Raw genomic sequence first — 10424 nt, 5'->3', positions numbered from 1 at the left:
ATGGGATTTCAAAATTGGAAAAATAGTAGAGGTTTTTTGTTTTTAACCCAATCAAATTTCAACCAAAAAAAACTCAATCTTAAATCTACCCAAAATCCAACCTTAAATTTACCCAAAATCCAACCCAAAGTCTATCCAAAATCCAAAATAAAACCCAAACAAAATCCATGCAAAACCCAAGCAAAAGCCTAGAAGCAAGGAGGTCCATTGGCCCAGTTCTTTTCTCAAAAAAAAAAAATTTTCTCTATTCACGCATGCGTTCCTTCTTCATGCAAAGTACGAAACCCGAAGCAAAAATTCAGAATAGTTGGAAATTTTGGGCAGATTTTTTTTATGGATTTTTCTCCTTTTTTTCTCTCCAAGTTTTGGATAGTACATGCATAGTTCATCACTCGAATTCCTTTTCTTTCTCTCCAAGTTTTGGATAGTACTGGAATAGTTCTTCACTCGAATTTCTATCCAAAAATCAACTCAACAAGCAGATCAAAAGGGTCAAAACAAGTCACATTACCCCTTTTCAATCCAAACCCTTACTCTTAGGTTTTGGGAATTCTATTCCATTTAAATAGTGAGCAAAGAGAGATTTTAGGGTTTCTAAGAGAGGGAAACAAGTGATGGGGCGATTGCACAAGATCTATGAGTGTGGGGAGAGAGAAAAAGCAAGAAAACAAAAGCAGCTTTTTCTATAGAATTTGAAAACAAGCTGGTGGACCAGCTCTCTTTCAATTCAATTTTCTCTTTCTTTATTGATCCAGTGATTATTTTTTGGATTAATCTTTCCTACACTACACTTTCAGCGTAGAATGAAAACTATTCAGAATTTGAATTTAAAATTCAATTTTTGTACACATGTCATGAATCAAACAGTAATAGTGCATACACTGTCAGTGTATATAAGATTTACCCTTGTTTGTATGCACCTTCTAAGGATATAGAGGAATAAATTGTGTGTTGAAATATTTTGCCGATAACCATTACAAACCCCTCAAATCGAAGCCCGAAACTGCCCTCCTAAAAAAGTTTTCTGCAAAAACAGAGAACAGACTGGTCGACCAGTCGTTGATCATCATTTTCTTGCTTTTATTGAGATCTTTGTGGCGATTTCTATGTTTCTGCGTCTTCTAGGACCGTATTAGAGAAACTTTTGTGAAACAGCTTCAAGACCCTCAAATCAGAGCTTGAAGTTGCTTGCTTGGCAATTGTTGGCACCAACAGCAGCCACTGGATCTTGCTTCGTTTCGACATCTACTGGGACTTTGCAACGCTCAATAAGCATCAGAGATAACCTTTATTCATACTTTCCTTTGGATACAAGCTTAGATCTGCATTTAAATCCATTCAATGTGAGATCCCCAAAGTCTTGTCTTTGCTGTGCATGTTTCATTTTTCTCTTCTGCATGTTACATAATCTTGAACAATCTTGCCTTTGGACGTTTGAATCTTGTGTTGGTGTTTGGGATTGCATGATCTTGTACTTGTGTTTGGCCAAAAAAAATAATTTTTTTTGGTTTTTCCCTTTCATGCAAGATTGAATAGTTATTTTTGTTGTTTCATTTCAATGTTTTCTTGGCTGGTTGCACGCTTAAGTTCTTCCTTAGTTTGCTGATTCCGCATGAGTTTGGAGGATGATAATGAATATTTGTATTTTGCCCCCTCCCCGATTTTGGTTTAATTGCACTAAGGCCCAAAAGATTGTGAAAATGAATTAAATTTCTTCCCTTCAAAGTCTTGAATTCTTTTCATATGTTTATGCATGTTTTAAGTAAATTAATTTTGGTTTTTAGAGTATAGTTGGGGCTTTGAATAAAATTTATTGATTTTAGATAACTTAATTAGACAATTTTATGAATTTATGCAAATGATTTTATTTTGCCACTTAAACTTTATTTTTATTAAATTTTGACCTTTCATTTTTTGAAAATTTAAATTTTGACCCCAAAAATTTTTAAATTTTTGTAATTTAGCTCCTGACTTTTTTTATTATTTTGTTATTTCTCAATTACAATTATTTCTCTTCTTTAATTGCTAATTTTGCTATATTTAAATGCATTTAATTTGTAAATTTTTGGTTGCTTTATGTTATTTACATTTTTCACAATAAAAAAGGGAGTTTAGTATATGTTTACATTCCTTTGTAAATTTGTTAATTAAATTGGTGCATTGACCCGTTTGTTGATTTTGAAAAAATAGACAACTCAGGCTTTCCCTCATTTAGTGTCTATTTCAAAAGGGAGGTATACTTATTATCCTTTAAATTCTTTTATATGTTTTTATGTGCTCTTATGTGTTTATATTTTGTGTTTTTTTTTTCTTTCATTTATTTATTTCAAGCTTTATTTCATTTTATGCTTCTTTAATTTAAATCTTGTGATTATTTGAAGGCGTTTTAATGCCCAAATTGTAATAGATAGATAATATCATCTTATGCAAGAAATGTAATTAGATAGGCAATGTAATAGTTAGGTTTATTTTTTTGCAAGAAATGTAATTAATTAGATAAATGTAATAGGTAGGTTACATAGGTTCATTATTTTATATTTCCCCTTTTAGATTGTAATTTAGTTCCCCAATATAATAGTTAGGTCTTGTGTGCTTGTGTGTTTATGTGTTTTATTCAATTTTTATAGGGTTTTGCATCTAAATATTATGTCTAAGTGTTATGTGTTCTCCATGCTTTATGTGTTTTATGTGTTTATTTGTTTTAATTATGCTCTATATGCTTTATTTACTTATAATTCGTGCATGACATCATCACGCTAGTCCAACGCTAATTGTGATTTTTCTCCTCGATTTCTCACTAGTCCAATGCTAATGAGAATTTGTAGAGATTGATTAATCTAATATTAGACTTTCTAGGCTATTTTCGCGTTAGATTCATATTTTATGTGACATTGATTGCATTTCAAGTATTTTTTTTATGTTATTTTCATTTATATGATATATCTTTTTATTCTCTTATTCCTGTGTGCGCAAATTATATCATTTAAACTTGCATTTCATTTAGATAATTAGAGAAATAGGTTAGTCTATTTGGTTGTCTAGGTTAGAAGAACTGTTCTTCAAATATGGGAAATAGACGAGTATGGGTTTTTTTTTTTAATCTTAGCACGCTATTACCCCCCTTCATAAGAAGGAATATTGTATTACGAATTTTAATTTTCCATACTAGTAATTTTGTATTTCTTTCTTCTAGATCATGTATATATCATAATTTTCTTTTTGAGTCTTATCTTTTGCATATTTGTGATCTCTCTAAGAAATTATTTTTGAGTTTTACAATTAATGTGATTTGCACCAATTAAATTTTGAAGAAAAATTTTGTTCCTCTCAATACCCTTTTAGGTCTAATTTTTTATTCATATAAAAACATCCAAATGTGATAAGTTTTATAAGTTAAATTAAAAAAAAATTTGACTAAATTTCACAATTACCCTTGACTAGATTGAAAGAATGTTTCAAATCAAATTTTTGTCTTTTCTTTCTTTAACTGTGACTTTTGAATTCTTTTTCTCATTTTCAAAGACTTAAAGTCATTTAAAAGGGTTTTAATCATTTTTTTATTTAAAATATATTTTAGATGGCTTTGTACGTTTAAATTAGATACTAAGTGGTGATTCTCTTTTTAAAAACTTTTTTAGATTAATATTTTAAGGTCAAATCGTTGCATTATTTAAAATTTCATTTTAGGTTTTTTTTCTTTATTTTCTAAAATCAAAAAATTCATTTGTAAACATCCTTTCCCTTTTATTTCAAACAATGAGGTTCGACAATAATTACCATTACTCCTTAGTTTTTGTATTCAAAGTTTATGACACCAAGCCTAATAAGTCCCAAATAGCTCCATTTGTCAAGATGTGGCTTGTGCTATGAAGATCCTGAATTCAATGAAGGCTTTCTACGGATTTTCAAGGATTAATGTATTTCTTTCCAATATTGTTTTGCGCAAGTACATATTTATGACTACATTCACACTTAATTATTGCGTAAATATGTATGGGGCAATATGTAAATATGTACTTGTTCTTTTCACTTTTAGTTGTGGAAAGTGTGGTGGTGTATGAGCTCTATTTGCCTTACTTCCTGTTTGATAAAGTACATTGGCAATTTAGTGCTTTTACTTCATTCCAATTGTCTAAAATCTTTATTTTCCTGTTTGCCAAGTTAAGTGTGTTACAAGACTACTGAATATATTGAGTATAACTTCTACCACTCATCATTGTTTGTGTTGAAAGCAGTCTGGTAGAGGTTGTTGTCAAAGTCAAGGGTGATGTTTTTCCTGAGCTGCAGTGACAAATATTGCACATTAGCAAATACAATTGGTAGTTTTTTTTTAGGCAACGATAACATATCTATAATTTAATCTATTCTAATATAGAGGAGGTGGAATCTAAAGAGATTGTGTATAAGGGGTTAATAGATAACATATCTATAATTTAATCTATTCTAATATAGAGGAGGTGGAATCTAAAGAGATTGTGTGTAAGGGGTTAATAGATATAAAAATCTGACTAGGTCAAAAGAGTATTTTGGCACCTTCTTTGGACTTTTTCACCGCAAATGGGTTCAAACTCCCAATTTACAATTTAAAGAAGATGCAGTGGTTAATAGAATTGCAGTTGAAGAAGCCAGTTTTGGCAGGACCTTTTTCATGTGAGCTTTCACATACCCGTCAAATTCGAATTCCTGACACAAAAACCCAACTCACAGGTATTGCTTCTTTATCTTCTGCAACATGAGGAGATCGGATTGGATCCGATTTAGTATCCCATTCCAAAAATCCGATTCAGAGGTCAAACAAATTACTTCAAAAACCATGACGACCCGCATGAGGCTATTACTAGTGCCTTGAGCGTATTTGCGATCCATTTTGTTCCATTTCTTTTCTAACGGAATCAATTCGAAAATTTCTTTCAGCTTAATCTGGCCATCTATTTTTGTGTCCCAAAATGTAGGCTAGGTTTGTGATTAGAGAAGGAAATATAATTTTTAAATGAAAACATAAACTAAAATGAAGAAAAGCTTTTGCAGTGTGGGGAGATTGTTTTGGAAAAAAAAAAAGAAAAGAAAAGCAAAATTTGCGATGAACCCTTTGTTGAAAAGATCAAAATTAGTGGTGCTATTGTAAAAGGATGAAATTGATAACTAAATTTTAGTTAAGGGGTTAAAAGCACCAAAATAAAAGATAGAGGATGAAATTGGCTTTAGTTTAGAAGTTTGAGGATGATTTTGATTCTTTGGGTGCTGGTTCAATAGATTACTTCTTTTGAATGCTTGCTAATGATTTTATTAAAATCAATAAAAGCGAAAAAATTAATTATTCAAAATCAGAATTTATAATCTTATAGGCCTTATGTTGATTGCTTTAGACTTTACAAAATTTGATTATTGAAAGTGATTACAAAGAATAATTAGAATCAGCAAGAGTTATTTTTGGTTGATTATGGATTTCAGCTTTTTGGATTATTGAAAAATACAATTTGAACCAAAAAATAAATGAGAACATCACTAAAAATTAATTATCTAAAATCATAATATATAATTAGCTAAGAACAAGTCCAAATTAATCAATTGTGAAGAAACCCAATGTTTACTATGAATATATGAAAGAAAGTAGCTAAGAACAAGTCCAAAATATATGAAAGTAGTTATTTTAGCTAGACATGTTTCTCACTTTTACTTGGCATGTTAGTATTTACCGTCAAGTTTCTTTTGGGTTGACCATTTAATTGTGTCAATAACATCGCTTCTTTCCAAACTTTCAAAATAGAAATTTTAATTGGATCTATTTCTCACTCTTACTTAGCATGCCTAATTGAATACTATTTATGGATCAAGTTTTCTTTCGGATAGTCCCTTTTAATTGGTTAGTGTTAATAACATCGATTCTTTCCAAACTTTCAAAATAAATATCTCTTATCCACTTAATCACATTCAAAATAAACATATTCTATCCACTTAATCACAAATCTTTTAAAATCTTACGTTCCAAAAAAAAAATTAACCTCAACTTTCAAATTTTTCTCTTCATAATTTTCAACTTTTTTCTTTTTCTATAATTAGAATTTGTCTTATTTATAAGAGAACTAGTTTTGTACCCATTCGTTAAATGGAAATTGTCTAAAAATAATAAATTATTTAGTGTAGTTCATAAGAATATTTTCATAAAATACAAACTTATTGTATAATCTATCTTAAATACATTGTTATTCAAAAATAGTCGTATAATGTAAATTTAAACATCTAATTCAGTGATTAATAATTTGAAATGTAAAAAAAAACCGACAATACGATGACATTCAAAAACTTGAAAATAGGGAAGATCAAATCATGGCTGATCTTATGTAAACAAAAGAATGGTCAACCCGTTACCAAAACATCAAATATGGTACTTAATATAAATGACTTAAAGGTTAATGTGAAAATAAAAGAAGTTGAATGAAATATTAATAAAAGATAAGAATTCAGAATCAATCAAGTCACATGAACATAGCAACCTTCTAAATCTGTTCATGGCTAATAGAAACCAAAACGAAAACATAAGATGTATTTTGCTATTAAGTCAAAAAACATAAAAAATCTAAATAGTCTGATGTATATTGCATGACGTGAACTGCTGTATGACAATGAACTTGATGCATTGCCATTTATGTAATCAATGACACCTTTTTGTTCTTTAGAAGCTTTCTATCAAAGTCTAAAAAAAAACCATTGAAAACTGCACAAAAATTTTTTAACCCCAAAAATCTAGAAAATAAAAACATTTAATACGTTGTTGAAGACAATTAATAAATTGTCAAAGGCAATTAAAAAATCGTGTGAAAACACATAGTTTAAAATGTCACTTTTAAATCACTAACCAAAAAAATAATATGTGTTCTACTTGAATTGAAGAGTGAATCCATAAATTGAAATAACAAATTAATTACAAAAACCTTGCCAGAAATAAAAACCAAACTGTAACTTCTGAAGACTTAAAAAATTCAAATTCAATGACCTAGCTATGAAAAAGGTGTAGGAAATTACATATCACATACAGCGAGTATAAACAAAGTCTAAATGCGGTCCTTGCATTGAAGGGAATAAAAACGAAGTTCCAAATCCGGTTCTGCATTGAAAAAAAAATTTCCAAAAATATTGTGAAAAAGTGTAAACATCTGCACTGCTTGATAAAATGATAAGTAATAGATCGATAACCATATATATGAGTAAAAATATAGAGTATCTTCGATAGCGATAATCTGATAAAGATAATCTAATATTTGAATTGATATTTCGAACTTTTGACTTGTAGATGAGAGAGAGTTAAAAACATAATTCAAAATTATTTATACTAATCCCCTGAAAATTTAGGCTTGACGATTAGGGTTAAGGGAAAAAAAGGTCAGAGAATGGAAGAGATAATTATGGAAGGATTATCTAGAATTGTAAAGTCAAGAGAAAAAAGAGAGATAGAATAGCGTAAGTTATTAGAAAGTTAACTCATAGAGCGCATTGCACCTACTTACTATGTCGATAAGCCACGTAGGAAAGAGATAAACTAAAAGGATAAGGATGAGAATAAAACTTTATTATATATATATATATGATTTATTAAGAATCCTATTAGGAAACTACCTGCCGTCTCGTTAAACCACGTAGGAAAAAGAAAACATGAAAGGATAAAAATGAGAATACGACTTTATTATATATATACTAGTTTTGCACCCGTTCGTTGAACGGGAATCTTCAAAAAATAATAAACTATTTAGTCAATTTTATAAAAATGTCGATATGAAATACAAACTTAATGTATATTTTATTATAACCTTTCTTAAGTATATTACTATATGTGCATTGTAATATAAAGTATTCTTATAATATAAATTTGAACATCTAATTCAGTAAGTAATAATTCAAAAATGGAAAAAATAACATTGGACAATAACATAACATTCAAAAACTTGAAAATAAATAAAAAGTGCAATAAATAGTATCAAATAATATTCTACTATTCAGAAACTTGTTTTTGTTTTTCTTCTGTTTGAACATTCTCCTCTCGGCATTTATTGATTTTCCATTATCATTGCATGATAGTAAAGCAGGATAACTAAGTATAAAAAAATAAATGATTTTTCGCATTCAAAGTTGTGTATAACAATACGTAAAGATTATAATTTAAGAAAGTAAATAGAATATTAAATCTACATTCTCATGCAAATGTTTTTATGAGATTTCCCTTTCTCTATGATTTTTGTTGAACCCTATGATGAATGATTCATGTGAAATGTATTGAAATGTTGTTGATTAGAATCATCTGTTATACTAATTGGGATTTGGGAGGAAGATACTTCAGGTTGGTATTGGTTATCGGTTCCACCAATCTGATAATAATTTATCAAAATTAAAGGCAAAAATATTATGTGAGATATAATATGTGAAATATAAGAAAAATTTATTACTAATTCAAGATTTATTACTAATCCTATGTGTTCATAAAAAAACAAACAAAAAATAAAAATAAAAAAATAAAACTCAAAATATGTTACTAAACTTTTACAATTGAAGATCAACATGCCTTTTAAAAAAATATATGTGTTGAAAAAAGATGTACCTGATAATCAAGAGGAGTGAAAACCCAAAATCGATATTTTAATGTGCTAACCGCTTGCACTGAAATACCTAATCATGAATTTGATGTTTGAAATCAATATATTAGAGGCTATATGTAGTGTAGGCATAAGAAATAAGAATTGATAAGAATATAAAGAGATATTGATAAGAATATTAAAAGTAGGTTTATCTTGATTTAACTTGTTTAAAGTATGTAACTTTGGGTAGGAAATAAAAATTCTATAATATTAAGAATTATTATAGGAAATAAAAGTGCGTTTTCAAGACAGATTTTACCTATCTTGAAAAATAGACCACCTCAACTATATCGAGTCCTTTAAGTGCATGGACTCCTATGGTGTGGGTCTACACACTAAATACTCCCTACCATCTGAGTAGAGGTGTATTGTGAATCCTATAACCTAGTAATGAGTATAACCTGCATGTTTTGATTAATAACGAATGGGTTTATAGGAATTTACAAATCCGTGCTCAAATAAGAATTGATATTTGACCGTACAGATCAAATACATACAGTTAATTGGATTCAATTAACTTTTTCTTTTCCATAAACTTCGTGCTATGCACTGTGTCTTGATAATGCACTTAATAATAAAATTTATTAAGAATCCTATTTCCAACATCAGATATTGACTTCTGTTATTAATGGTTCCTTTTGAAATTAGTTACTTTTCTACTTCTTGTAGTGATAACAATTCTTATTTACTTCGATTCCCTATGCAGTACACAAATTATTGGCATGAATTTGGAGATATATATATATATATATAATAGAGATATTTATGTGTCTTTTATTTATATCGCATTATTTTCCAGTTCCTTTTTTAGGTAAGAAATAAGAATCATATAATATTAAGAATTCTTATAGGAAATAAGAATTGATATATATCAAAACAAAAAAGGAGCAAGCCACGTACAAAACTACTTGCCGTTTCGTTAAGCCACGTAGGAAAGAGAAAACATGAAGGGATAAGAATGAGAATGCGACTTTATTATATATATATATATATATATATGATATGATTTATCTTTTTTTTTTAACGCAAGCAGTGTCTATCTCCTTTGATCATTAATTAATAGATAAACCTATTATCTATCATCACAATTCAGATATAAAACAATCCTTACTGATAAAATTGAAAATCTTATTCTCATATCAAATTAACCCCAAAATTGAAATCCTATTGATACATTTTTATTTTTAGAATAAAAAACCATTGATCCATTTTATAACATTGAAATCGGGCAATAATAATATAGTTCCATAGCCCTAAATTGGTTGAAAAAAATAAAGAAATAGGGTGAAAGTCAAATAGGATTCTTCAAAATATATATATATTATGATTAGCAATTCGGTAAAAGAGATTTCCAGCATCTCGTAGAAAAAGTATAAACAAGCAACCGCAAGTCTAGAAATTCATTTCGGCCAAATGAACTTTCTCAAACTGTTTCTTTTTTAGAACAAAAATGAATTGTGTCAAAATAACAAATGCCAAGAAGAACAAAAGACCTTAGACACATAATGGATCTTGAAGTAGTATTTCTGCATCTCCCTAACCAAATACGCCTACATTAGCGTTACTCGTTAATGGTTGATCCAATTTGATATATTCAAGTTATGGTTCTGGAGGATAATATCAACCACTTGACGTCCATCCATATCTATTATGGTTGTGCACGTCTATCCATATCTGTTATGGTCATGCACCACCAGTGTTTCACGTTCCCAAAGGCATCTCTCTATTTTAAGAGAGTTTGCGGCATATCAAGCTCTAGTAGGGTTCTTTGCTCTGTATCGAATTAAACCGCACGCT

Source organism: Coffea eugenioides, chromosome 10 (genome assembly GCF_003713205.1).
Source record: "Coffea eugenioides isolate CCC68of chromosome 10, Ceug_1.0, whole genome shotgun sequence".
Taxonomy (NCBI): Eukaryota; Viridiplantae; Streptophyta; class Magnoliopsida; order Gentianales; family Rubiaceae; genus Coffea; species Coffea eugenioides.
The sequence above is the reverse complement of the archived record's forward strand: the minus strand, read 5'-3'. Positions refer to the sequence as shown.